Below are 26642 nucleotides of genomic sequence, written 5' to 3' on the forward strand. Positions count from 1 at the left end.
ATGGGGCTACTGAGTACTTGAAATATGGCCAGTGCAAGTCAGGAGCTGAATTTTTAATTAACTTAAAATTAAGATAGCCCATATTACCCTAAGTGAAATAAGCCCGTCTCTCTCTCTCTCTCTCTCTCTCTCTCTCTCTCTCTCTCTCTCACACACACACACACACACTATATAATCTCACTTATATGAGGCCCTAGAGTAGTCACATTCATGGAGGAAGGTGGTTACCAGGGGTGGGGGGAGGGGAAATGGGTATAGGGTTTCAGGGTTTCAGCCCCGCAAGACAAAAAATTCTGGAGATTGGTTGCACGACAATGCGAATATCCTTAACACAACTGAACTGTGCGCTTAAACAGCATGGTTAAGATGATAACTTCATGCTCTGTATATCTTACCACAATTTAAAAAATTTAATTAAACGGTCGTATGTGGCTAGAGGCCACAGTACTGCAGGTGCACAGCTTTAGAGATTGCTGCTGTCAGCTGTGGTGAGGTCCCCCAGAGCTCAATTTCTAACCACCATTGTCCTCCTTATCAAACTTTTCTTAGGAGTCCTGACTTCCTCGTGGGAACAAGATATTTGAGCTTCCTTGGAGTTCACTGCACAGGAAGGGGGTGGAGGCGGGGGGGGGGGGGGGCGGAATCTGCACCTTCGCCCTCTGGCTGGTGCCCACAGGCTGGGTACAGGCGTGCAGGGCTGGCGCACCGCACCCCTGTAACTAGGAGACCACTTGCAGAATGTCTAGACAAGGAGGGAGGAAGCCGCAAGCGAGAAGAGGTCTTTGTCCTCAAGTTCAGGGAGTTGTTACTGAAGGGCATGAATGCTCTGAGCCCGGGTAGGGGTTTTCTTCGCCTGACTGCCAGACTGCCCTGCCCTTTTGTCCCAATGAAGCTCCTGAGTGTCCCTCATCAGTCACCTTACCCAGTAATAAGAGAGGCTTAAACTGCCTGAGAGGAAGAAAATGACTACCTCTACAAGCTAGGAGCTTATTAACTGTCTCACAAGTAACTGTAACAAAGTGCCTTTACTTGCACATAGAAACAAAACCCAAATGTCCGGCCAGGCTTCCTTACTCCCCAAGCTCCCAGCTTTCCTGAATGGACCAGGTAGGCTTAAATCCGGTGTCTGTGAATTATCGGCTTCCAGAAAAGCCAAGAAGACCTTATTTTATGATGTTATTTTATTTCCTGATAAATTCATTTTTTAAATGATCGACATTCTGGCTGAACTGAAAACAGGACAAATGCTAATAATCGCTTACAAATTGGTTTTTCTGTCGGGTATCTACTGTGGGAATGGTAAAGAATAGATAAGGTGTTCGGGAAAGGAATTCTCTAGCTAGACATTGGATGTAAATGCTAACAGAAGCTGATGAAAGGCTCATCGAGCTCTGCCTGAAAGAAATACCCTACTAAGTGTTTTGTTGAAAGCTCAAGATAGTGGGGCATATGCTTTGGGAGTCCACAGCCAGGAAATCCCAGCTTCTAATACTCTGTGCTTTGAATGAGAGAAGAAAGACCATATAGGGTGTTAAGTAAGCAGGCTTCGGGGCCAACCTTGGTGTGAATCTCAGGCCCGTGTCACCTTTCTCTGACGGGGTAACGACAGGGTTATGGTGAGGGCTGCAATGAGCAGAGACTTGCAAATACTTACCAAGTGCTCAGAACACCATGTGGGTCATCGTAAGAGCTCGAGCCTCACGAGGATGAGAAAAGGTACACGGATGAGGAGGGTTGTTCCTTTGTTAATGTCTGATCTGTTCAGACTTCAGAAACTGGCTTTTTCCTTGAAGTATTAAATGCTCTTTCATCTTTTGAAGATTTGCCTCGTTGCCAGTGTATGCCTTTTAAGAGCTACTTAATATCCCCTTTCTTTAATTTCAGGGGCAACTCGTCCCTGCGACACTTGCCTGCTGCGGTCTGCAGAACCAATCTTCAACCGACATACTTAGGGCAGCATGAGGAGGGACAGGGGCGGCAGGCGGCACATTTGTCTGGTTTGGCCCAGGGTGTTGTCCTAGATAGTGTTTTGTTTTGTTTGTTTGTTTAATCTGAATTAGCAGCTAACATTTTTAATTCTAAGGGCGCCTGGGTGGCTCAATCGGCTAAGCATCCGACTTTGGCTTAGGTCATGATCTCGCGGTTTGTGAGCTTGAGCCCCACGTCGGGCTCTATGCTCACAGTCAGGAGCCTGCGTGGAAGTCTCTCTCTCTCTCTCTCTCTCTCTCTCTCTCTCTCTCTCTCTCCGTCTCTTCTCCTCACTCACTCGTGCCCTCTCTCTCTCTCAAAAAAAAAAAAAAAACTAAAAAATAGAACATTTTCAATTCTAGAGATTTTTCATAGAAATTCAGATACTTGACTTCTGAAATCTCAGAAAAGATCTGCCAACACTGGGCACACATTCCCGTGTGACATCAAGACTGGAGCTGAGGAGGGGGTCCTCTCCACTGTCCCCTCCACTCCCTGACACGGAGGCCAATGAAAATGCCACTTAGCATCACCCCATGGGATATTGCTTTTTTTGTTCTTTCTTTTTTCATTGTCAGGTCAGTTGTCCTCCTTTACAATGCCTGCTTGGCCCTGCAGCCCCATGTGTACACAGGCAAGAGAATGATACACTTTAAGATAAATAGGCCCTTGTTTATATCCTGAATCCACCCACTACCTGTAAGAGACAAGCAGGTCATGAGCTCTCTGAAACAGAGTTTCCACATGTGAAAATGGGACTAATACCCCACATACAACACAGCACTCCAATTTATGTGCAAGCATACAGAAGGCACCGGAGCTTACTTTTATTTACAAATAAACGTTTACTTTCCTCGCTCTTACTCACTGGTGATGGTCTGCCACCATTACGCCAATCCCTCAGTGGTTTGCACCCTGGCACATCAGATACACGTTCCATGGTGTGACTAAAATGTGCTTAACAAATCAGGCCGGGGGGGCTGGGGGGCTCAGTCGGACAGGCAGCCGACTCTAGCTTTCAGCTCAGATCACTATCTCACGGTTCATGAGTTCAAGCCCCGCATGAGGCTCAATGCTGGCAGTGTGGAACCTGCTTGGGATTCTCTCTCTTTCTCTCTGCCCCTCCCCAGCTCATTCTCTCTCTCTTTCTCTAAGTAAATAAGCTTATAAAAAAAAAATCAAATTAGGATGATAGAGCCTCCAGATCTAACCATCAGTTTACAGAGAATGCAGATAACATCTTAGGGATGCAATCAGTAAAGTCTAGACTATGAGAAATTACAGGACAAATCTGACTTCTTCTATAACAACAACAAAAACTGCAAGGGAAAAAAAAAAGATTAAGAGACAAAGTTACTTAAGAGATGTATCAGCCAACTGCACTGACTGGAATTTATTTGGATCCTGATTTAAATAAATGACACAAAAACTTTATAAGACAATTGGGGAAATGTGAACATTGACTGGATATTTGATGTCATTAAGGAATTCTTGTTTTAGACAGTATAACACTGGTTATGTCTGAAAAAAGAGCCCATATCTTTTAGAGATACAATCTGGGGTATTTCCCTGTGAAATGATAGGATGAAAGTAATCCAAGGTGGGAAGGAAGGGTGAACATTCAGATGTCACAAGTTTGGCTATATAACAAAAATGGCTGAAATGGGGTGATGGGTACACAGTGATTTACTATACTGTTCTCTTTACTTTTGTATCTGTTTGTAACTTTGTATAATAAGTAACTTTTTAAATGTTTATTTATCTTGAGAGAGTGCGCGCGCGCGCGCGCGCGCGCGCGCACACACACACACACACACACACACACACACACACACACACACACGTATGAGTGGGGGAGGGGCTGACAGGGAGGGAGACAGAGAATTCCAAGCCGGTTCCACACTGTCAGCGCAGAGTCCAACTTGGGGCTCAAACTCACGAACCATGAGATCATGACCTGAGCTGAAATCAAGAATCAGACACGGGGTGCCTGGGTGGCTCAGTCAGTTGAGCGTCTGACTTTACCTCAGGTCGTGATCTCACGGTTCGTGAGTTTGAGCCCTGTGTTGAGCTCTGTGCTGACAGCTCAGAGCCTGGAGCCTGCTTCAGATTCTGTGTCCCCCTCTCTCTCCACTCCACCCCTGCTTGTGCTCTGTCTCTCTCTGTCTTTCAAAAATGAATAAACATTAAAAAATTTTTTTTATTTTTAAAAAGAGTCAGACGCTTAATTGACTGAGCCACTCAGGCGCCCCATATAATAAATAACTTTTTAAAGTAAAGCACATGATAAGATGTTTAAAATTCTGTTAAGGTTAGAAATAGCACTGGACTGATCAAAGACAGGGAATATTTTCTTGGAGTTATTATTCGTAACTTGTTTGAGGCTCACATACCTCTTTGAGGAAGGATTACTGGAGCATGGGGTTGGGCAGGGAGCTTAGTTTGCCATGGTATATTAATTCGTGCAAGGTATATTAGTGGGGGGAGTGAGCCCCTGGATCCCACTACCTTGCTTTATTTCTCTCCCTCAAGTTTCAAAATACCTGCCAGACTGTAAGACCCATGAGGCAAGGACTCTTACATAAGCCCTCATTTCCCTGGCACTTTGGCACCTAATAAGACCTCAATAAATGTCTGTTGAATGAACGAAGGGGAAGGGACATAACTGTATTTTAATCTTCAGTGAGAGAAAAAGGGCAGGAAAACGTAATTTGGCCAAGGTGCTCCCATGCTGTGGTTCAATCCATGGTATCCATATTTAACCACGCATCCAAATCGTCTAGGGAGTTTGTTAAAATGGCAGATTCCTAGACACCCCCCTCCTTGTAGATTCTGTTCAGTGCATCTGTATGAGATCGCAGGAAGTGTATTTCTAACCAATAACCCGGTGATTCTGGTGCAGCCAGTCCAGAACGGGTGTGCAAAACCCACTGGTACAAGTTATTTCACCTCTGTGCTCCTCAAAAGGATTCTTCGTTTCTTGTGCCTGGTTCTTTGACCATGTGTTTCAGCACACACAGAACAGTGCAGCAAAGCCCCTGAAGGCATCCACCAGCCTCAAAGGCCATCAGCCTGCTGCCTTCTTGCTTCTCAATTTTAGTCTTAAGGAAATCACTTAATTTTAATCGCATGTTGCTGAATGCAGCCACAGCAATGGCGGCCATACGCTCTGCCTTCGGGCAGAAGGAGGGTGAAACCGATCCCTGGTTAACTTGCGTGAGCAGGATTTCCTCTTCCCTAGTATGACAAACAGAGGTGTGGGAGGCTATGTTTCTTGGTCTCTAGCTTTAAAACGGAGAAATCAGGGGCGCCTGGGTGGCTCGGTCAGTTAAGCGTCCAACTTCACCTCGGGTCATGATCTCTCGGTTCATGGGTTTGAGCCCCGCGTCGGGCTCTGTGCTGCCAGCTCAGAGCCTGGAGCCTGCTTTCAGATTCTGTGTCTCCCTCTCCGCCCCTCTCCCACTCGTGCTTTGTCTCTCTGTCTCTCAAAAATAATAAAAAAAACGTTAAAAAATAAAAAGTAAATAAATAAATAATAAAATGGAGAAATCAGAATACATGATCATCAGGAAGACCTGGATGGTTAACTGTTCTGTTTTGCAATTTTTACCACTTTAATTTTTTTAACATTCTTATTTTTTTTATTTTTGAGAGAGACAGAGCACGAGTGGGAAAGGGACAGAGAGAGAGAGGGAGACACAGAATCCGAAGCAGGCTCCAGGCTCGGAGCTGTCAGCACAGAGCTGGACGTGGGGCTCGAACTCACCAACTGTGAGATCATGACCTGAGCCCATGTTGGACACTCAACTAACTGAGCCACCCGGGCACCCCTGCAATTTTTACTACTTTCAAGAAGTAAAGTTTCATCCAATTCTTTAAAAAGGCCGTTAGGGGCACCTGAGTGGCTCAGCCGGTTAGGCATCCGACTCTTGATTTGCACTCAGGTCATGATCCCGGAGGGTAGTGGAGCCTGTCAGTGGGGAACCTGCTGAGGATTCTCTCTCTCCCTCTCTCTCTGCTCCTCTCCACCTTCCCTCTCAAAATAAAATACTTAAAAAATTTTTTTAATTTAAAAAATGAAAATGCCTTTAAAAAAAAAAAAGTGTTCTTCATTTAACATAGGTGCAAGATTGGAGACTATCAGGACTCCTCTGCCTTGGACAGAAAGTGAGAATCTGAGCCAGAAAAAAAAGAAGAATTAAATGTCATTTCAAGTAACGGAATATTTCTAAGTCGGTAAGATAGCTAAGAAATATCTTCTGGATGATTTTTTCCAAACACACTTACTTGTTATCCGTTCCAAAAATACTGCAATAAAGGCGACTAGCTAGAAAAAATGAAGAGTGTCTATTTAAAAACTGTAAAACCTGGGGCGCCTGGGTGGCTCAGTCAGTTAAGCGTCTGACTTCAGCTCAGGTCATGATCTCGAGGTTAGTGAGTTCGAGCCCCATGTCGGGATCTGTGCTGACAGCTGGGAGCCTGGAGCCTGCTTCGGATTCTGTGTCTCCCTCTCTCTCTCTGCCCCTCCTCCACTTGTGCTCTGTCTCTCAAAAATAAATAAATGTATTAAAAATTTTTTTTAAAACCTGTAAAACCAAATGTTCAGGTAATTAATGAATTTTTGACTTCATCCTAACCCCTAATAATTTAATGGACCGCCCCTGCTACATTCCCCTCCCCCAAAATACAACCACTTAGATGACCGTAAGAATCAAAAAACAAAACAAAACAGATTCAGGACATGTAAATGGCTATCTATACATATCACAGAAAGCTGGAAAACATATAAGTACACAGAATCAAGCTGGTGAAAGAGAAGAGGTCACACAAATTACATATGGTATCATTCAAGTTACGTATATTATCTAGACAGATGTTAAGGAAATGTAACAAAAATTTTAAGAGTAGCAGTATCTCTGGGTTGTAGAATCACAATTCGTTTTCTTTTAATGCTTATTTGTTTATTTATGGGAGAGACAGAGTGCAAGCTGGGGAGGGGTAGACAGAAAGGGGGACACATGATCCAAAACAGGCCCCTTGCTGACAGCAGTGAGCCCGATGCGGGACTCGAACTCACAAACTGTGAGATCATGAGCTGAGCTGAAGTCAGATGCTTAACTGACTGAGCCGCCCAGGTGCCCCAAGAATCACAGTTTCTTAACCTCTATATATTCAGGCATTTTCAATTTCAAATTTCAAATTTCTCTTATAAAAGTATAGAATTTTTAATGTAAATATTTTTTTTAAAAGAAAAGGAAGAGTGGCAATCAGAATAATCTATTATCCTAGCTCATTGCAGCTAATAAATACAATATTACAATAGGGCTGAGGCTTGGGAATTAGGGAGAACTCTATAGCTCAGTCATGGCCAATACACTCATTTTAACTTTGGGCCACATCTGATTCTGCTTCATTTGCGATATATGGTCACAATGAGAAATATGAATAAAGCAAAATGTCTAACGTAATGATTCACGTGACAGACTGATAACGAAGGAAATGTAGAGCTTTCTATCCATAGTCAATTAGAACGTTGTACATCAAAACCTGCATTTATCCATAAGGTAAGTTAGGTGGTAAAATGGTCACTTTACAAAATTTTTCTTCAAATCCTTCCAGAATTTTTCTATAATAGAAAATATTCTAATATGATGTTTTCCAACTTTTCAATGTCAAGAAATGTTCACGGAAACTCTCACCTAACAGTCATTGCAGTTGGCTGGGAAAGACATAATGAATATATGTTATGAATTCAATAACACTTCCAATGGATTTGTATGTGCTAAATGGCAACAGAATCCTTACATGTTTGAAAAACAGTGGTGCAGATATATATGGCTCATTATTTAGTCTGTGTACCTTCAAGGTTGGGACACACGTGAATTCAAGGACCATCTCAAAAACTGCACCACACCCAGTGGTCTGTCCATCACTCTGGTGCATTTAAAATATGGTACCACTTAAAAGAAAACTCAGGCTGCAAGATTGGCGGCTATCATGACCCCTCTACCTTGGATACTAAGTGAAAATCTGAGCTAGAAAAAAGAAGAACCCGTTTAGGGATTTTAAAGGGAAGGAAAGAGGAGAGATTAGTTGAATGGCATCTATTTCTCATGGATACAACAATTTTTTTTTTAATTGCAAGAAAGAGTAGATAAGCGGCACAAGAGAGATTAATTTTCCGCTCAAGCTAGCCAAGTTAGAAAAAAGATAGTCAGATAGAGTTCATGGTAAAGAAGATGTTTTCCAATACATGATAGGTTGGAAGAAGGTTTCCATCTTTCATAGTAACATAAAGAAAGAAAATGGCTTGCATCGCATGAACAATACAGGTGAGACTGTGCGGTTAGGATAAACTCTCTAAGAGGTTACATTATAGCTTTTTAAGAAAGAATCAGACAGACCCCCAATTCCAGGTACAGTTCTTCCATTTAAAAGTGGAGTTCTTGTCTATAAAAGTCTTCATCTATAAAATGTAGATGAGCTGGTATGAGATTAAATGAGATAATATACGCAGCCTATCTAGAAGAGAGAAACACTCAAGGTTTGGTCCTTTAACTTGTTCTTAAAGAACAGTGTTCTTGAAACATAATGATAAGGGAGATGAAGGAAGAAAAATGGGTGCGAGATAGGCAGGTATCCGGTGAGCTGCCAAAAGCACTCTCCGTGGGAAAGACCTAGAAGCTGCTAAGCAAGCCGCATCTAGGATCCTTTCATTTGCTTCTGTTCTCATTTCTAACATTGCTGCCATTGTGTCCACTAATTTGGCAAGGTTGCTTTGAATTATGACCTTCCTATTCCCACCATCTGTTTTCTTCTCCCATCTAAATAATGCATTGTCTCTTCTGATCTTTTCCCATTAATGTAATTTGATATGTACCTGTTAACTCTGCAAACTAGGATTTAAAAACTCTTCTCAGTCATTCTTAAAATGGTGATTTACACTCTGTCCCTGTAAAACAAATTAGCTAACTATTCCTTTTCTACAGAAGGCATAAAGTAACAAGAGTTAAATCTTGCTAGTAACCAGAGATTACATTTTTTTTAGGTCTAGCAAAATTTGATTTAAAAACTACTTTGTAGGGGCGCCTGGGTGGCTCAGTTGGTTAAGAGTCCAACTCTTGCTTTCGGCTCAAGTCATGATCTCATGGTTCCTGAGTTCGAGCCCCACACCGGGCTCTGCGCTGACAGCACGGAGATTGCTTGGGATTTTCTGTCTCCCTCTCTCTTTGCCTCTCCCCTGCTCATGCTCTCTCTCTCTCAAAAATAAAATAAACATTAAAAAAAATTAAAACTACTTTGTAAATACCCATTAATGCTAGAGCCATTTGCTCTGTTTTACCATTAGGGAATGTATCCCATTTTATTACCAAAAGAAACTTATATTCATATATGTGAATATATGCATGGGTGTGTATATACATGTATATGTATACACATACATTTATATAAATATAAGCATATACAAAAGAGGGAGAGAGGAAGGAAGGGAGGGAGGGAAGAAAGAATGAAGGAAAGGACCAGGGTTAATGGATTAATATGTCACTAACAAGGGCTCCTGGGTGGCTCAGTCAGTTTAGCATCTGACTCTTGATTTCAACTCGGGTCATGGTCCCAGGGTCGTGGGATCAAGCCCCGCATCAGGCTCTATGCGCAGCATGCAGCCTGCTTAAGACTCTCTCTCTCCCTCTGCCTCTCTCCTGCTCTCCCTAAAAAAAAAATTTTTTTAACCTAAGAATTGGCAGTGAAAATAGAGATGGGATACAGAGTAAGAAGCTTTAAATTTTACTTTATCTAGTTATGTCATTTTCAATTTATAGCAAGCTCATATTACTTTATTGGGTTTTTCATTATTTAAAAAATCTGATTCCTATAGTGCTTAACAAAGACATTTCATTTAATTCTTTCAGGTCACTAGGGCGCTTCTGAGTGCAATTTAAAAATACACTAAGATTTTACTTTGAGAGGACAAAAATATTCAGAAGACCCTCGGTCGCTACATTATTTTAATTAGAATTTTTAAGAAGTCGGATGAATTACCAATAGGCATCTTGAGCCCCTAACCACCTACAAACCTACAAGCACTAAGCTCAACCCAAGGGAAAACAGAACTAAAACGATGTTTTCAAGATCTTTATCACCTAGAAGAGGGGCTCATAAACACAACCGAGAGAGAAGGGCAGCAACCCAAATTAAAATAATGACTGCAGATGCTTATGGGAGTTTTCAAGCAGGTGTAGTTCACTTTAGCGGAGGATATCAAGCACTGATAGACTTAGGCTAAACATATAACTATTAAGAACAGAAGAAGGGAACATTGACCTTCTCAAGCTCCCTCTCTCTAGGTAAGGCTCGAGCCGGGAGGCTCTCAACCTCCCTCCCTTTCCAGCCACCCTGACTGAGTGATGTGACATTCCATCCAGTGGAATGGATGGCGCACCGCCATCCCAGACTGGGTTGGTGACGTGGGGAGCTTCTATGGGAGGGTGTGACTGATGGCTACATCCCTCTTGCCGTCTTGGATGCCAGGTCGCTTCCCTGTCACAAAGGGAATGGGATCACTTGATCTTAGCCATCCCTTCCACTGACAAGAGCTTTGTAACCATCCCTAAGAGTTGCAGAGAAGAGAGTTCCATATAAGGCCCCAACTGGGGGTAAGGATGACAGTGAGGGTAGAAGAGACACACAGAATGATGGAAAAGGACGTGTCTATCCTTGGCACAGGGCAGGTGCAAAGTGCTACAGGGTTGTGGCCAATCTACCTCAGAGATAAAGCAAGTACAGATCCTATCTCATTCCCAATAACTCCTTTACATTTCTTGGCTCTTCCATCCATTTGTTTCCCAAGTTCAGTTGAACTTTTTAAAAATTTGGCAAAATGTTTCCAGAGTCCCTCTGGAATATACCTAAAATATTATTTTAATGTATGATCAAGGAGGGCCTGGGTGGCTCAGCTGGTTAAGCGTCCAGCTTCAGCTCAGGTCATGATCTCTCAGTTCACGAGTTCGAGCCCCGTGTCCAGCTCTGTGCTGACAGCTCCGAGCCTGGAGCCTGTTCGGATTCTGCGTCTCCCCCACCCTCTCCCCCTCCCCTGCTTGCGCTCTATCTCTATCTCTCAAGAATAAACTTAAAAAAAAATTAATATATAATCAATATGCAAATTATTAATGAGGTATTTTAAATTCTTTTTTTCATATAAATTTTGAAATCTGGTGCATAGTTCACACATCTCAGTTTGGACTAGCCACATTTCAAGCGCTCAACAGCCACATGTGGGTAGTAGCTAGTGGTTAGTGGTTATTGAATTGGACAGCACAGACCTAGGCTCTCATTCCAGTGAAAATGGCCCCAAACTTTCCTAAGGACTGATTATTGCTGGATAAAGAGATCATGAGTGACTTTTTAAAAAATAACTTTGGCAGGGGTGCCTGTGTGGCTTAGTAGGTTAAGCGTCCGACTCTTGGTTTCGGCTCTGGTCACCATCTCACAGTTTATGGGTTCGAGCCCTGCATCTGGCTCCCCGCTGTTGGGGCAGACCCTCCTTGAGATGCTCTCTCTGCCTCTCTCCTGCCCCTCCCCCCCTCAGAATAAATACGTAAACTTAAAAAAATAAAATAAAATAACTTTGGCTTACTGTTCTCCAACAAACACAAACTGCACATGTTTACGTATTTCTGAAACGCTTGACTTTAAATATCTTTGACACACCAGGGGAATTTAAGTGAATGAATCTTGACAACCATGCTCTAATGCAAGTTATTCATTTTTAAACAGCATGCATGGCATCGTCATCAGTCTTCGCTTCCACATATCTATCCATACCTAGCTCCTATCCACTTCACCATCCCAAACTATTCTCCCTGTTCCCAACACACGCACCCTCTCCTTCTGCAGATCTTTGGGTTAACGTTACGGAATGCCCAGAAGTATTTTTCATATCCTCACCACCTCTGCGCAAATACTTACCCATGCACACTTCCCAGTGTGGTTACTGGTATATGACCAAGAGAATTCAAATTCAGATTCTAGAAAACCCTCTGTACCCAGTGCCGTTTCAACATTCTTTTAAAACAGGCTCGTTATTTCCCTTTTACTTAAAATGAGATGTATTCAAAAGCTATCACATATCCCACTTTGGTTTCTTTTAAAAAGAAATTCACCTAATCGTTCTCCACAAACAAAGCCACTCATTTTTTTTCATCCGAGAACGCATTTCTCCCCTTAAAAAATATGCCTAACTTATGTTTTTTGGTGCTTAAATACGACCTGGGCAGTTATGAGACCTGGAGTTCGATCCTCACTGCCAGTTGCCAACCAGCCATCTGACCTTGGGCACAGCCCAATCACCCTGCTGGAATCAGCCTCCCAGGCTGTAAAAAGGGGGGGGGGTGACAGGAGAGTGCTCTCTTAGGTTGCTTCCAGCTTGCCATTCCTGACCTGAGCACTAATCTTCGTCTATTCCGTTACCCCTGAAAACACTTGCCTCCTCAGGCATCCCCTCCTTCCTAAATGAGAAGATGGCTGACGGCACAGCAGTGAAACCGGAAAGAAACGCTGTTTTAAAAAAAAAAAAAAAAAAAATCTTAAAATGAGTCACCTTTCAAGAATGTATCATTCTCTGGTGCCTGGGTGCTCGCTCATGGAGCTGTATCAGTACTTCCAATGAAATTTGCTCTGAAGAACCTGGCATTTGTTATGTACTGTTCTTGGGTGATGTTTACACTAGACACTCAGCTCGTTTAAGAGCCACTTGTAGGTACAAAACACACAGAAGTTATGCATCACACAGACATAAGCAGCCACATAAATCGTCCTTAGTGGAGCCTGGAGAAAATCAGATCAAAATCACGGAGTTTTAATTGGGTCTTTGCACCACATTTGGTACGTTAGAGAAGATACTTACAGCTCCCTAAACTTGCCACTTCACCTCCCCAGGACCCCGCCGCCCGCTAAAATTTAGCCTGCTGCAAGAATCAGTCCCTACCCCTTAGGACCAGCCACAGCGACACCCCGGAGAGCCTTCCCTGCTGCAGATTTCCCCACCAAGGCATAAGTCAGGGGTAGCTGATGTTAGCTGTGGTCTGTCTGTACTGCTTCTGCCTGGCCTGATTTTTCATGCTGCCATTTTAAATTAACATAGGTCTCTTCTGCAACCCATGACACCTTCTGGTCAGGCTGGGAACACAGGAGGCCACCGGGAGGCTGGACACAAGTGTAATTCAAGACAACTGCAAGTCAGAATTAAACAGCAAATCCAGAAAGAACCCTTACCAAGTCGGTTTTGAGTCACAGCAAATGACAGCTTCCCTAGATGCACTTGGGTTTGATGGACATTTTAAACCCCTCAATCCGAGTTCTCATCAATTCTCTAAAGTTCAAGCGTCCCTCCTGCTCTGCAAACCACCCTCGTCTCAGACCTCACCAGTGATGTCGCCAAGTAAACGGCTCCAGGACGGACAAGCGAAGCGAGGGCTGAAGTGTATAACCGTAGCAGAAATACAAGGATGCCTTCTACCAATAAGTGTCCCGGCGCCGCGACGTACCTACCCTGACACCCCCCCACCCCCAAGAACCTCCCCGAGGTGGCTTGGGGAGGGGGAGGGGAGTTGTGGCAAGTCCTGCAGCCCGCACACACAGCAACAGCCTGCGCGTTTGCCCTTAATGGGGGGGTGGGGGGGGGCAGTGCCCTGGACCTGATTCGTGATCACAAACCGGGTCGACGTGGGCGCAGAGCCAGGTCAAGGACAGCGGGCCCCACCAGGCAGCCATGTTCGCGCTACCCGGGTAGCAGGTGCCTTACCTCCCGGAAAGGTGCCAGGCCCACTCCACCACCGAGCGAGCTGCGAACCCCGGGAGCAGCCCGAGGGGTGGCAGGGGTGTGTGTGTGGAGGGGGGGGGGGTTGCGGGCACAGACCCCAGCGGGGCAGCAACTTGGCTCTCAGGAAATGGAAACAGGAAAAGCGCCCGGAGGTCGGGGCAAAGGATGGGGTTGGGGTGTAGAGCGGAGGGACGGACTCAAACTAAGCGGCACTGCCCGCGCCCCGGGGTGGGGCGTCCCTCTCCGGCGCCCCCTCAACCTACTAGCCCGAGTCATCCACCACCCGGGCAGAGGCCATCTCTCCCCTGATTCCGTCCCCCACCCCCGAGCCTCCAGCCGGCCCTTGCCACCACCCGCCGGAATGCCGCCCGGAGTAGCGCTTCCCGCAGGTCCGGAGGGGCCGGGGCTGGCGACGAGGCACAGGGGACGGCGATGGCGGACGCAGCCGAAACGCTCGGGGAGAAGGGGCTGCGGACGCCCTGCGCTCGCAGCCGTGCCCGCCGCGGCTTACCTGCGGGGCGGCGGGCTCCGGGCTCTGCTCTGCGGCGCGGATGCTGCGGCCGCCGAGGGTACGCGTGCTGCCGCGGCCGCGATTACTGCGGCGACATCGGGGGCTGCAGCTGCAGTGGCGGAGGCGGCCGTCGGGCGCTTCCCCCTCCCCAGACTCCCGGCGCCTGGGCCCGCCGCCCCCCGCTAACAGCTGGCCCGGCTCACGTGACCGCGGGGCCCACCCCCGCCTCCCCCACCCGGGCCCCGGGGCCGCGCCGCACCCGCTGCGTCTGGGCCGCCGGGGCTGCAGCGCCGCGCTCGGCCCGAGAGGGGAGGGCGCCTGGGAGCAGGGGAGCGGCCGAGAGGGCGACTGTCGCCGCAGAAAGTGGCTCCTTCTTTGCTCGATTTTTATTTCTCGGTCACGTCCGGGGTTGCGGCTCTCTCGAAAGGGGGAACTCGGGCTTTACGGAGCCAGTCCCCCCACCCCCCCTCGCAGCGCACTCCGGGACTCGGCGGTTGGGTTGCTACGTGCGGGCCTCGGTGCCTAAGCAAAATTTCCCCGCGGAAAAACGTACCCTGTACTTTGTTGACAAACATGTCCTAGCCGACTCCCCGGTTTTAAAGGTGCCGTCCCGCGTCATGTTGATAAACGAGACCCTACCCTGGGTCCTTGGACATGGAAACCCAAAGAGGTTAAGGAACTCGCCCAAGGTCACAAGGCAGTAGTAAAGCCCAGATTCCATCCCAGGGTTAATAGATCCACAGACAGGTGACAGGTGTGTTGATGGTCAGGCCCTGACCATCGTCTGTTACCAGAATAGAGACTCTACCTTCTATAAATTGACAAGAAAAGCCCAACTCAAAGGCTACGAAGAGAGAATTCACGAGAAGAAAACAAACGCACACTCAGCACATGAAAAGATATTCAAGTTCACTTAGCTGCAAATCAAATACACAAGGCAGAATTTTCCATCCATCAGATTCGAAAAAATAAAGTTTTATAACCTCAACGGGGGACAATTTTGCAATATCTTCTCAAATAAAAAAAATATATATAGTCTTTAAGGATTCCACTTCTGTAATTTATCCTATAGATACACTGATACAGGTGTAAAATGATAGGAGTACAAGGTTATCCATTGCTACATTATTTGTGCTAGCAAAGACTGGAAGCAAACGTCCATCAATAAACGACTGTTAAATATATTACAGCGCATCAGTAAATGGAATGCAAACCAGCTATAAAAATTTTTTAAACGGGGAGGATCTGGGACGCCTGGGTAACTCAGTCAGTCGAGCAACAGACTCTTGATTTCAGCTCAGGTTATGATCCCAGGGTCATGAGATCCAGCCCCCGAATAGGGCTCCACGCCTAGCATGGAGCCTGCTTGAGATTCTCTCTCTCTCACTCTCTCTCCTTCTGCCCCTCTCCCCTGCTTGCTCATCCCCCCGCCAAATAATTTTTTCTTTTTTTAGTGGGGAAGGTCTATCTCTATGTACTGATATGAAAGATTTGCAACCTATACCAAGGGAGGTGGGGGGTCAGGACCATGTGCAGAATATCATGTGTTATTATCTGTGGGGAAGAAATATGCTTGTACTCATATTTGTAAATGCATGGAATATCTTTGGAAGAAATCATAAACTGTAATAATAGATGCCATCAGGAAAGAGAACTGAATGACAGAATGCAGGGAAGGGAGGGAGATTTTTTTTTCATGTCTTTTGAATGTTATTCCTATGCTTGTGGTTTGCCCCAAGAGTGAATGGAGTGTAGGAGAAGGCTGAGGGAATCCGTGGAGGCACTGCAGGATAGACCAGTGGTCATATACTCTTGGAGCACAAAAGGACCTTATTGCACATTTAGGCCAACCAAGGAAACTGTCCTTTTACTGTTAACCTATTTCTGTCTTTAGATTAGAGTAGGTGTTTTTGGTTTTGTTTTTTTTCAAAGACATAATATAGTTGGATCTTGTTTTTCATTCAGACACCCTTTGCCTTTGAATTGGAATGTTTCCATCAGCGGCTGTTAACATTTGGCAATGTCTGGAGATATTTTTGGTTGTCAAAATGGCAGAGGTGGAGGAGGTCTCTACTGGTGTCTAGTGCATGGAGGTCAAGGATGCTATTAAACACCCTAGGATGCAGAGCACGATCTCCCAAAACTAAGAATTATCTGGCCCTAAATGTCAATAGTACTGAGGTTGAGAAACTGATTCAGACCATCTATATTTAATGTAATTATCAGTATGGTGAGTTATAAATGTAACATCCTGATACTTCCATTTGTCCCACCTGTTTTTTGTTTGTTTGTTTAAGTTTATTTATTTATCTGAGAGAGACAGAGACAGTGTGAGTAGGGGAGGGGCAGAGAGAGAGGGAGAGAGAGAATCCCAAGCAAGCTCCATGCTGCCAGCACGGGCTCAAACTCATGAAACCATGAGCTCATGGGCTGAAACCAGGAGTCAGTCACTCAACTGAGCCAGCCAGCTGCTTTTTACTTGCCTTCTTTTGAAGAACTGAGATTCTTTTTAGTATTCCATTTTAAATCCATTATTGGTTTCCTAATCATACTGTGTGTTTTACTTTTTTTTTCCAATTTTTTTAATGTTTATTTTTGAGAGAGCAAGAGAAAGAGAGAGAGAGAGAGAGAGTGGGGGAGAGGGAGGGGCAGAAAGAGAGAGAGAGTGGGGGAGAGGGAGGGGCAGAAAGAGAGAGAGAGAGAGAGAGTGGGGGAGAGGGAGGGGCAGAGAGAGAGAGAGAGAGAGAGAAAGAGAGAGAGAGACAGAATCTGAAGCAGGCTGCAGACTCTGAGCTGTCAGCACAGAGACTGAAGTGGGGCTCGAACTCACAAACCGTGAGATCATGACCTGAGCCGAAGTCGGACGCTCAACCGACTGAACCACCCAGGCTAACTCTATGGCTACTTTAGCCCTTCTACTAAGGTATGACTCACATAGGGTCTCTAATAAATGTTCCACGCAATCAATAAGGTGATCCTGGCTGGTAGAAACGTGAACAATTCCCAGTTTTGTGTGAGCTCTGCAAAGTTTTTGGTGCACAGCTCCCAGTAGTTGTTTCTCCCTCAGCCTTGTGGAGATTCATCATTTGCATGCATAAACTGGTATTCAGTCGATGACTAAAATGCAAATTTCTAAATTTCCTTTCCATTTAGTTTTCTGCAGAACTCTGCCCCACATATTCCAACTGCTTTGGCCTTCCTGAACTCTGATCACTCTTTCCTCACCCGCGCAAAACAACTGGGCTCTGTTTTTGTTTCCCCTTGTCTTTGCCATGTATGGTTCAGGAATTGCCTCCACACAGAAGGCTAAGGTGATTGTAGGTCTCTTCTCATTTGTTTCCTTTCTCTTGAGAATCACAATCCCACTCTGCCTGCTGACCAATGTCTGACCCACGTTGTCTCATCTATTTTGCCCAGTTTTCTAGTTGCTTACAACCGGATAGCAAGTGCCATAGCACATTTTCCTTCCTAGGAAGATGTGGAAGGCCAGGAACACTAATCTTCATACCTCTTAGGAACCAAATGGACTGATACAGAATCAGCTAGGCCCATTATTTAATAAACTATAAATGCATAGCTTATTTATACTTCTAGAAGTTCTTCAACACGTCTAGTTTAACAAGAAACATTTATGGAACGCTTGTAGCAGGAATTGTACTTCTGCTACAAAGGTGTAAAAGGCATCGTAGCCCCTCCTCCCAGGAAGTCAGAGGCAGGCAAGGAAATTAAGTAGAAATTAAGTAGAAAGGTAATATATGCATATATTCCACGTTCCCGTCAGGATAACATAAGAATTAGGCACAGATAAATATGTGGATCTAGCATATTGGGAAATGTAAACAAGTATGAAAGATGATCATAAATGAGGGTTATCCGAACACAGACCATCTAAAAAAATTATCGATGACAACGTTGCCTTTTCTTCTAAGCAGTGTTACTGTCTGAGGAACCCCGTACAATGATTTCGAGGAGCTGAAGTATGTGTGTAATTGAGAAATGCCTTTAACACATTACTTATAGAGGTGTTTTCCACTTAGTGCTTCTTCTGGTGTATAATTGTAGCAGGAAGAAAAAGATCTGTCACTGGGCAGATCTCATGGGGATGAACAACAGACAGTATTACGTGAACGAGACACTCACATAAGGGTAAGAAAGCCCGTGTAATTGCTTTGTATGTAATCTTACGAGAATCAAAAGAGGTGCTGAGAGCAAAGCCATCAGAAAATGAGAAAGAAAGCTAGTGAAGATTAGTCAGCCACCTGTCTTAATTCTATGACAACCATGTTTAGGAGGTTAGTTTTCTGAATTTGGTTACCATAGAAACAAACCTTTAGAATGCCCTTAAATCAATTTACAGAATTACTGCCCATATCGAGTATAAGCAACACTGAGAGATTTTAAGTACTGAAATCTATTTTTAAATTATCTTTAGAATTTAAATGATCCATCGAGCCCTTTGAATATGTAATTTGGACGGCCATAAATTATCTTTTGGCAAAAGGTATAAAATTGTATTTATTGTAACTAGGTGATGGGCTTATAAATTCAATTACTCAAGTGTGTCATTTCAGTGAATGTCTTCTATTTAATTTGAAATAACAGCTCCTAAATGTTCTGGATCTGGTTTTAAAAACAAATTATGTATGCTTCACACGCTCTGTGCCTCTAGGAGTCATTCATGGGTTTAGCCACTGTACAGATGATTTAAAGGAGAATCGCTAAGACCTTGTCTTGTCATCATCAAAGAACAGACTAAAAGATTCTATGACCAGACTGGGAGCTTCAACCTAATCCTGTCCTCCTGATGTTTTCCTAGTTTACGTGTGTGGAAAAGGTCCACCCCATGCTACCCACAGTTTTAAAACAGAACTTGTTTTTAATATCCTGGTGATACCTGAGGCCACCTTTTAATGGATGAAAGCTTATCCAGAATTGTAGACGTTGAGCTTCTTAGATCTGCAATGTTAACACCACTGCTCCCTCAAGATAATACAGGACTTTCAACAGAAGCTATTATTAGTGGGGCGCCTGGGTGGCTCAGTTGGCTAAGCGACCGACTCTTGGTTTCGGCTCAGGTCACGATCTTGCGGTTTATGGGGTCCAGCTCCAAACTGGACTCGCGCTGACAGCACGGAGCCTGCTTGCGATTCTGTCTCCCTCTGCCCCTCCCCTGCTTTAGTGTGCCCTCTCCCTCTCTTTCTCAACATAAATAAATAAGCTTAAAAAAAAAAGTTATTAGTTATTTTCCAATCTTCCCGAGAACTAAACAAAGTTTTGTCTAAATTGCTGTAGGAATTTTGGGTTCAGTTAAAGGAAGACTTATTTCATGCTATCAGTGATTCAGCAATCATCCTACCTATTGAGAGAATGTATAAAATTTCTGACTCCAGAGGAAGAGTATTTTGTTTTGGACATGCATCTAACTTTCATGAAAGAGCAGAAGATTGGTATCATTTTGTTTCCTATTGGACTAATTACCTGGCTCTCAGATAATTGGAAATAATCTAACATATGGAGAGACTTGAGTGTTTAAATTCCTAATTATTCTTCACTCTCCTTTCCATTGACTTTCTACTTTTCAGTCAAAATCCAGGCCCTAGGTTTTTACTATTACATCCCTTATACCAGCTCTTACACGTGCAAAGGATTTAACTTTTTGTGTACAAAGAGTGATTTATTCCTTGGAGTTGGAATCTGTGTCTGGTTCATTTTGATTTTCAAAAAGCATCTTATCATATTTTTTTGAAACAAAAATTGAGCAGGAATTGTTTTACTGTCATATGAATTTCTCAGATAGTCAATCTTTCTTGACTGTGAATATAAAGAAAGGACAGAGCTTTAAGAATTATCAGTGAATTTCTAGGACAGGCAAAGAAAGCAGATTGGTGGTTGCTTAGGGAGTTGGGGAAAAGAGGGGATTGACTACTTGGGTGTGGGAGTTTCTTTTGGATAAGAAAAACATTCTAAAATGGATTGTGGTGATGGCTGCACAACTCTGTATGCTACAATTTATTGAATTGTAAAAAAAAAAAAATCACTGTATTACACGTTTTTTTTTTTTAAAAAAAACCCCCCCCAAAAAAAAAAAAAAAAAAAAAAAAAAAAAAGACAACCATTGAACATTGCCCAGCTCAGAGGAAATATAGGTCAATGATAAAGAGTGAATAGTTTTGAAGAATTATTGCCATAGTAGGAAAATGTTAGGAAAAAAGAATTCAAGGAGCAGAGTTGGTTTACTGTTCAGTCTTTTTTTTTTTTTAATTTATTTATTTATTTATTTATTTTTGGGACAGAGAGAGACAGAGCATGAACGGGGGAGGAGCAGAGAGAGAGGGAGACACAGAATCAGAAACAGGCTCCAGGCTCCGAGCCATCAGCCCAGAGCCTGACGCGGGGCTCGAACTCACGGACCGCGAGATCGCGACCTGGCTGAAGTCGGACGCTTAACCGACTGCGCCACCCAGGCGCCCCTACTGTTCAGTCTTAATGTAAGCAAGAATCAATTAACTTTAGTAGGCTGCTTAATTTTCTTAAAAATGTTTCTTACTTTAAGGCAAATCTCCTGTATTAATATCAGTCCTCTTCTTGGTTATTCTACACAAGTACCTTACCCATTCAATTTAATTTAATTTAGCTTCTAACTTAAGAGCTACTTAAAAAAAAAAAATCTAGGAGTGCCTGGGTAGCTCAGTTGGTAAAGCAACTGACTGTAGATTTCAGCTCAGGTCTTGATCTCACGGTTTGTGAGTTTGAGCCCCGCATTGGACTCTGTGCTGACAGTACAGAGTCTGCTTAGGATTCTCTCTCTCTTCCCCTCCCCTGTTCTCTCTCTCTCAAAATAAATAAATAAACTTTAAAAAATATATAAAATAAACAAACTTAGACTGTTTCAAAATGTTTTCTGCACAAAATAGCTACACAACAATACAAGATATGATTATAATGGGAAAAGAAAAAAAAAAAAAACACCTGTATGTGGTTGAATGTTATAATATCCTAGTCTCCTGCCCGGAGGTAAAATTATTATCAGTTATATTAACATAAAATACATTCCAGCAGAGCAAGGCCAACGAATGAGAAAACATTCTGAGAAACTGGAATTAAAGTCCAAAGGGTCTCCCTACCTTTACTTCATTCTTTATAATAACGAGAACTGTCCCCCAATACCTCAATTCACATTGCGTGTGAAATGTTTTTACTGCAACTGTTCACCAGAAAAGAAATTACCTCTATCCCTACAGCAGTGTGGAATTTTAAATTAAAGAAATGACTTGTAAATTCCCAGAAATCCCCAAGTGAGATATAATTTAGCTGTTACTAAAGACCAAGGGGACAGCATTCACTTTACTCTAGATTTTTAGAGTAAAAAACCTCAGCAAACATCTCATGTAATTTGTTTTTAGATCATAAAATAAAATTAATGTTAGTCTAGGTCCTAGGCACTTAGATTGGCTTTGTAAATTATTGGCTGACTCATACTCACTACAGTCATCCATTTTATGCCAGAGGCTTTATTAGCAGTACAGGAACACAAAGAAATGGTAAACGAAAGAATCCTCGATTAGTGTGCTAGGTGTTTTCAGATCTCCAGAATCTCCCAACTGTTTGTATGCTTTTCTTTTCCTTAACAATAACCTATGTATATCAAAATGAGCCACTTAATCCCTTGGGTAAACCAAAGCTGAAGGAATGAAAAAAAGATTATTGTTGATTTTACATGGAGAACTACTAGGAAATTTTACCTAAATTATAAGTGAAACATAGAAATATAGGCAAAGTACAGAAAGACAGATTCCAAATCAACCAAAAGGAAATTTAACTACATGGTATAGACAAGTTTTCAGAGAAGGGAAATCATGTACTAGAGAGAACATTTCAATAACTATCTTTGATACGAAACTATATATATACATATTCATATGTATGTATAATCTATTCATAATATATGTATATATTATACGTGGCACATAGTTTATACACTATATACAACACATACATATATATATTTATTTTTTAAAGGCAATCTCTTGACTGCATATTCTTCTAAACATGTGGGCTATAGATAATTCTGAAAAAATAATAAAGAACAATAATTTTGGGAAAGTTTGGGTCTCTTTTCTCTCTTCCGGTAGGGAAGATGTTGACAAAAACATACTTACTGATGATCTAACTTTTTGCTGTAAGAATTTAGAGTCCTAAAAAATTCCTAACCCTGGGGAAAATAGTATCTCCACACAACTTACCCTTTTGACTGTACATTCAGTTTTAGGCACAATTAGTTTCCCCAATGACCAATGCTTTACAGAAAACAAGAAAGAATATTCAAAGAAAAATACAGAAGATCGTATATTCAAGGGCAGGGAATTGGTGACGTTAATCATCTCTCAAATTAAGAATCTTAGACCACCTGCATCACTATCATCTAGCAAGTGGGCTAAAATGCAGAACCATGGGCCCAACCCAAGAATGAATCAGCATTGCTGGGGAAAGGGGTCAGGAATCTGCATATTTCACACATATACCATGCATTTCTGGTGTATGCTAATTTTGAGTCACTGCTACATTTCTGCAACATTTAGGAAGCAAAGCAAGCCTCTCATTGTATTTGAGGATGGCACTAGGAAACCAGTGTTTATAAGGTCTTTGTCTTCTGTCAGCCTGGAGCAAGGAGCTGAAGGCAGCAGAGGCAAGGCTGAAAGCAAAGGCCAAGCAATGTTTTAAACAGAGAAAAGAATTTACCTTCAAATAGACTCCAAACCCTTATGTAAGAATGTATGGATTTCATCGTACTGAAGAGAATATGCAAATCTTCCTAAATAGAATGCTACAGATATTAAGAGAGAAAAGTACTATAATTTTCATGTTTCCAAATGGGCATAGGAATGTATAACCACGCTTGACATTTTAGGTTTCATTTCAAACAGAAGTGGGTAAGCAACAAAAATAAAATAAATCAAAACACCCTTATGACCAAGTGCTCTGCAACTCTGGAAAATAAGTTGCTTGTTATTTTTTTCCCAGGGTTGTTATTATGATGATAAGTCCCTTTTTTAATAAAAGGGTGAGAGATGTATTTTTTTCCGTAACATTCCACCAAGTCCCTTTTTCTCCTCTTGCAGTTTCCAAACAACGCTGAGAAATCATCCATACACTCAATTCAGTAGGGACAGACAGCATGCTCATATCTAACAGCGCTGTAGATGTAAAGAATTTCCTATATATTGGGGCACCTGGGTGGCTCAGTCGGTTAAGCGTCCGACTTCGGCTCAGGTCATGATCTCACAGTCCGTGAGTTCAAGCCCCGCGTCGGGCTCTGTGCTGACAGCTCAGAGCCTGTAGCCTGCTTCGGATTCTGTGTCTCCCTCTCTCTCTGACCCTCCCCTGTTCATGCTCTGTCTCTCTCTATCTCAAAAACAAATAAAATTAAAAAAAAAAAAAAAGAATTTCCTATATATCATGAAGGGGTACAAATTCATTTCCACAAGCAAAGATTCAAATGGCTGATTCCCCTTCTGAATCAGAAATCATTGTTTCTTGTTATTTTTATGACAACCCAGCATTTCATTTAATTACATTTTACAGTGCTCACTCACTCACTAGGCATTAATCATCATAATGTCTACCTGTGACAAAATAAAATCCCAAACGAAAACAATAGTGAGAACTACCACCCAAACCACACTGAATAAAACCCAACACATACATTTTCTCTGGTACCAAAATTCACTAGCAGCTGTTGCCCGCGATTCTCAATGTTTAATGCTTATTTCAAAACAATTGAAACCAAAGCACAGTTTTTCTTACACATATCTCTAAACAGAGCAGACAAGGGCGCCTGGGTGGCTCAGTCAGTCGAGCGTCTGACTCTTGATATGGACTCAGGTCATGATCCCAGGATCGTGTGACGGACGGAGCCCCACGTCAGGCTCCCCACTGAACATGGAGCCTGCCTGGGATTCTCTCCCTCTCCCTCTGCCCCTCTCCCGCACTCACACACTCTCTCTAAAAATTAAAAAAAAAAAAAAAAAAAATTAATGTCAAAAAACAGATAAATAAAATAAACAGAGCAGATAATCACGTTCCATGCGTCACTACACCCCTCTCCTACCATGGCCTATCCATCTTCCCTATCCAGTTTCAACATAAAACCTAGAATAACAGGTAAGAAAATCAATAAAGCTGCTAAGGAAACTGGTACTTGAAGAATGTTTCACAAAACCAATCATTCCCCAAATAAAGTTTATTTGGAAAAGAATACAACATGGTCATATAAACTTAAGTAGGACATATCTAGCAATATTAATGAGTCAAATTATATTACAAGTGAGGTCACAGTTCATGTCTGATTATTCCCACGAATGGAAAGGGGTAGAGGTGTAGCTAAACCAAAGGCAGATGCTTAAAAACGACCATAACCCATTTATATGCTTTCATTTCATGTTTGTGTCTAAAGATTTAGATGAGAATTTATGTAAACTCACATATAAAGAAATATGCTGCCCAAATAATCACAATTCTTTTTGCTTTGCCTGCTTTACCGGAGATAGCATCGCCAATAACGTCTATACAAGGTGCTACCACGTGACAAGCTCTCTCCTTCCCGACGAACACAGCATAAGGCTTTCTGTATTGCGGTTCATAACTCCTCCGGATTGAGGAAAATAGCAGTGACAATTTAAGGGTTTTTGACATATAGCTGATTTCATCAGAAAAAAGGTGTTATATATGTTCTTCTCAAGAACTTTATGTTCTGGTGAGGAAAATGTCAACAGATAAGTGGCAAAAGTAGCCTGTATATGATGCAATAATTGTTCATGATTCTCTAAAACAAAACAAAACAAAACAAAATAAAAAAACCTAGAGGTAAACAAGCATGAAAGGACTAAGAAACATGCCTGGATCTTCTCACAGGACAGGGTTTTTGAGGCAATTCAGTGCTAACCCCAAGACTATTCAATGAAACCAGAGCCTTTCCTAGATCAGGGGAAGAATTCAAAAGTACCTACAACAGCCAGTTCACCATCTTCAAAGGATAAGGAGCCAAAGATTTAAAAAAAAAAAAAAAAACAGAGCTGACTGCTTTGAGAGCAAAGTGAAGAGAGAATTAGGTCCAGTGAGTTCAAAGGGAAGTTTTGCCTTTTCACTAGTAGAGGGCAAAACAAACATACTGAACTTGGGGACTGTGATCTGTTTGCACAAGTTAGCTGTTGACCTCGGACAAAACAATCAATCTCTTTGAAGGATAGTGTCCTCATCTATAAAACAGTTACATTAAGATCCACCAGTTGTTTTTTTTTTTTTTCCCCCCACAGGGCTCAGAGCAATGAAAATCAAAGACGATGATGCACTTGAGATCACTTTGTAAATGATAAAGAACTATTCTTAGTAAATGGAGATTTGGGAGCTTTTTTAAAGGAAAAGGACAAAAGCCAATTTCGGGTAAAATTATAAAATCATCCATTTTTTTGACGCAGGACAGATTTCTATGCAACAGTAGCAGCTGTGGATGCATGTCATTTTTTGATGAGCAGAAATGGGAAATTGTCGATTGGCTTACTAATTTCTCTCATGATACAGTGTTATTGTAGTATAATACATTAGTAATAGATTTTATTCATTAATGAACCAGGAAGGGTAATCTGCTAGACTTAAACATTGACTAGATACAACTCTCTACCTCAGCAACAATGTTTTGACCCGTTATTACAAAGAGCCAGACACATAAATAATTTGTCCTATTTCTCATTATAGATTATTAGTCACTAGGAACCAAACTTTATAAAACTTTTAAGTCCTGGGCAGAATGTTTCAATGTATACATATTTATAAGTTATTAACTTTGTTACTCACTTCAGCCTTACACATCTCAGTAGAGCAGTAACTGTTACAAGCCCAAATCAACAACCAGTTTCCTCTTTTCCTTAAGCAGGGACTCAAAGGCAGTTACAGACCCACTGTTTCATTATAACATGAAAATAGTAAGCCTTGGGCTATTGCAAAAGGTTTCTCAAATGTCAGTATCTAACTTGGAGAAAATAGAGGGAAGGAGAAATAGAGGGTGCCGATTTGTTGGGCATGCTTCTGGCTGCAACATTTTAAAATTACAAGCAAGCAAGTAAAACATAAGGCTTCATATGTGAAAGTGGAAAATAGTTCAGCAGTCTTCCGTTCAAAGACAAATTAATTTTTTTTCTTCCCAATAACTCACCAGAAAGAAATGGGCACTTAGGGATCTTAAGGGGTTTTTCAAATAATATTCAGGAAAAAAAAAAAAAATATATATATATATATATATGTATGTGTATATATATATGTATGTGTGTATGTGTGTGTGTATATATATAT

General features: G+C 42.4%; 1 protein-coding gene across 1 annotated transcript in view; it reads right to left on the reverse strand.

Annotated features, from left to right (window-relative positions):
- The window catches only part of SCRN1 (secernin 1), a 62637-nt gene extending 48147 nt beyond the window's left edge, over positions 1-14490 (reverse strand). The window contains exon 1 of the mRNA XM_049641645.1: positions 14298-14490. The gene's annotated coding sequence lies outside the window, so the exon portion shown is untranslated. The remainder of the gene's footprint in view (positions 1-14297) is intronic.
- Positions 14491-26642: the final 12152 nt, after the last annotated feature.

This window comes from Panthera uncia, chromosome A2 (genome assembly GCF_023721935.1).
Source record: "Panthera uncia isolate 11264 chromosome A2, Puncia_PCG_1.0, whole genome shotgun sequence".
NCBI lineage: Eukaryota > Metazoa > Chordata > Mammalia > Carnivora > Felidae > Panthera > Panthera uncia.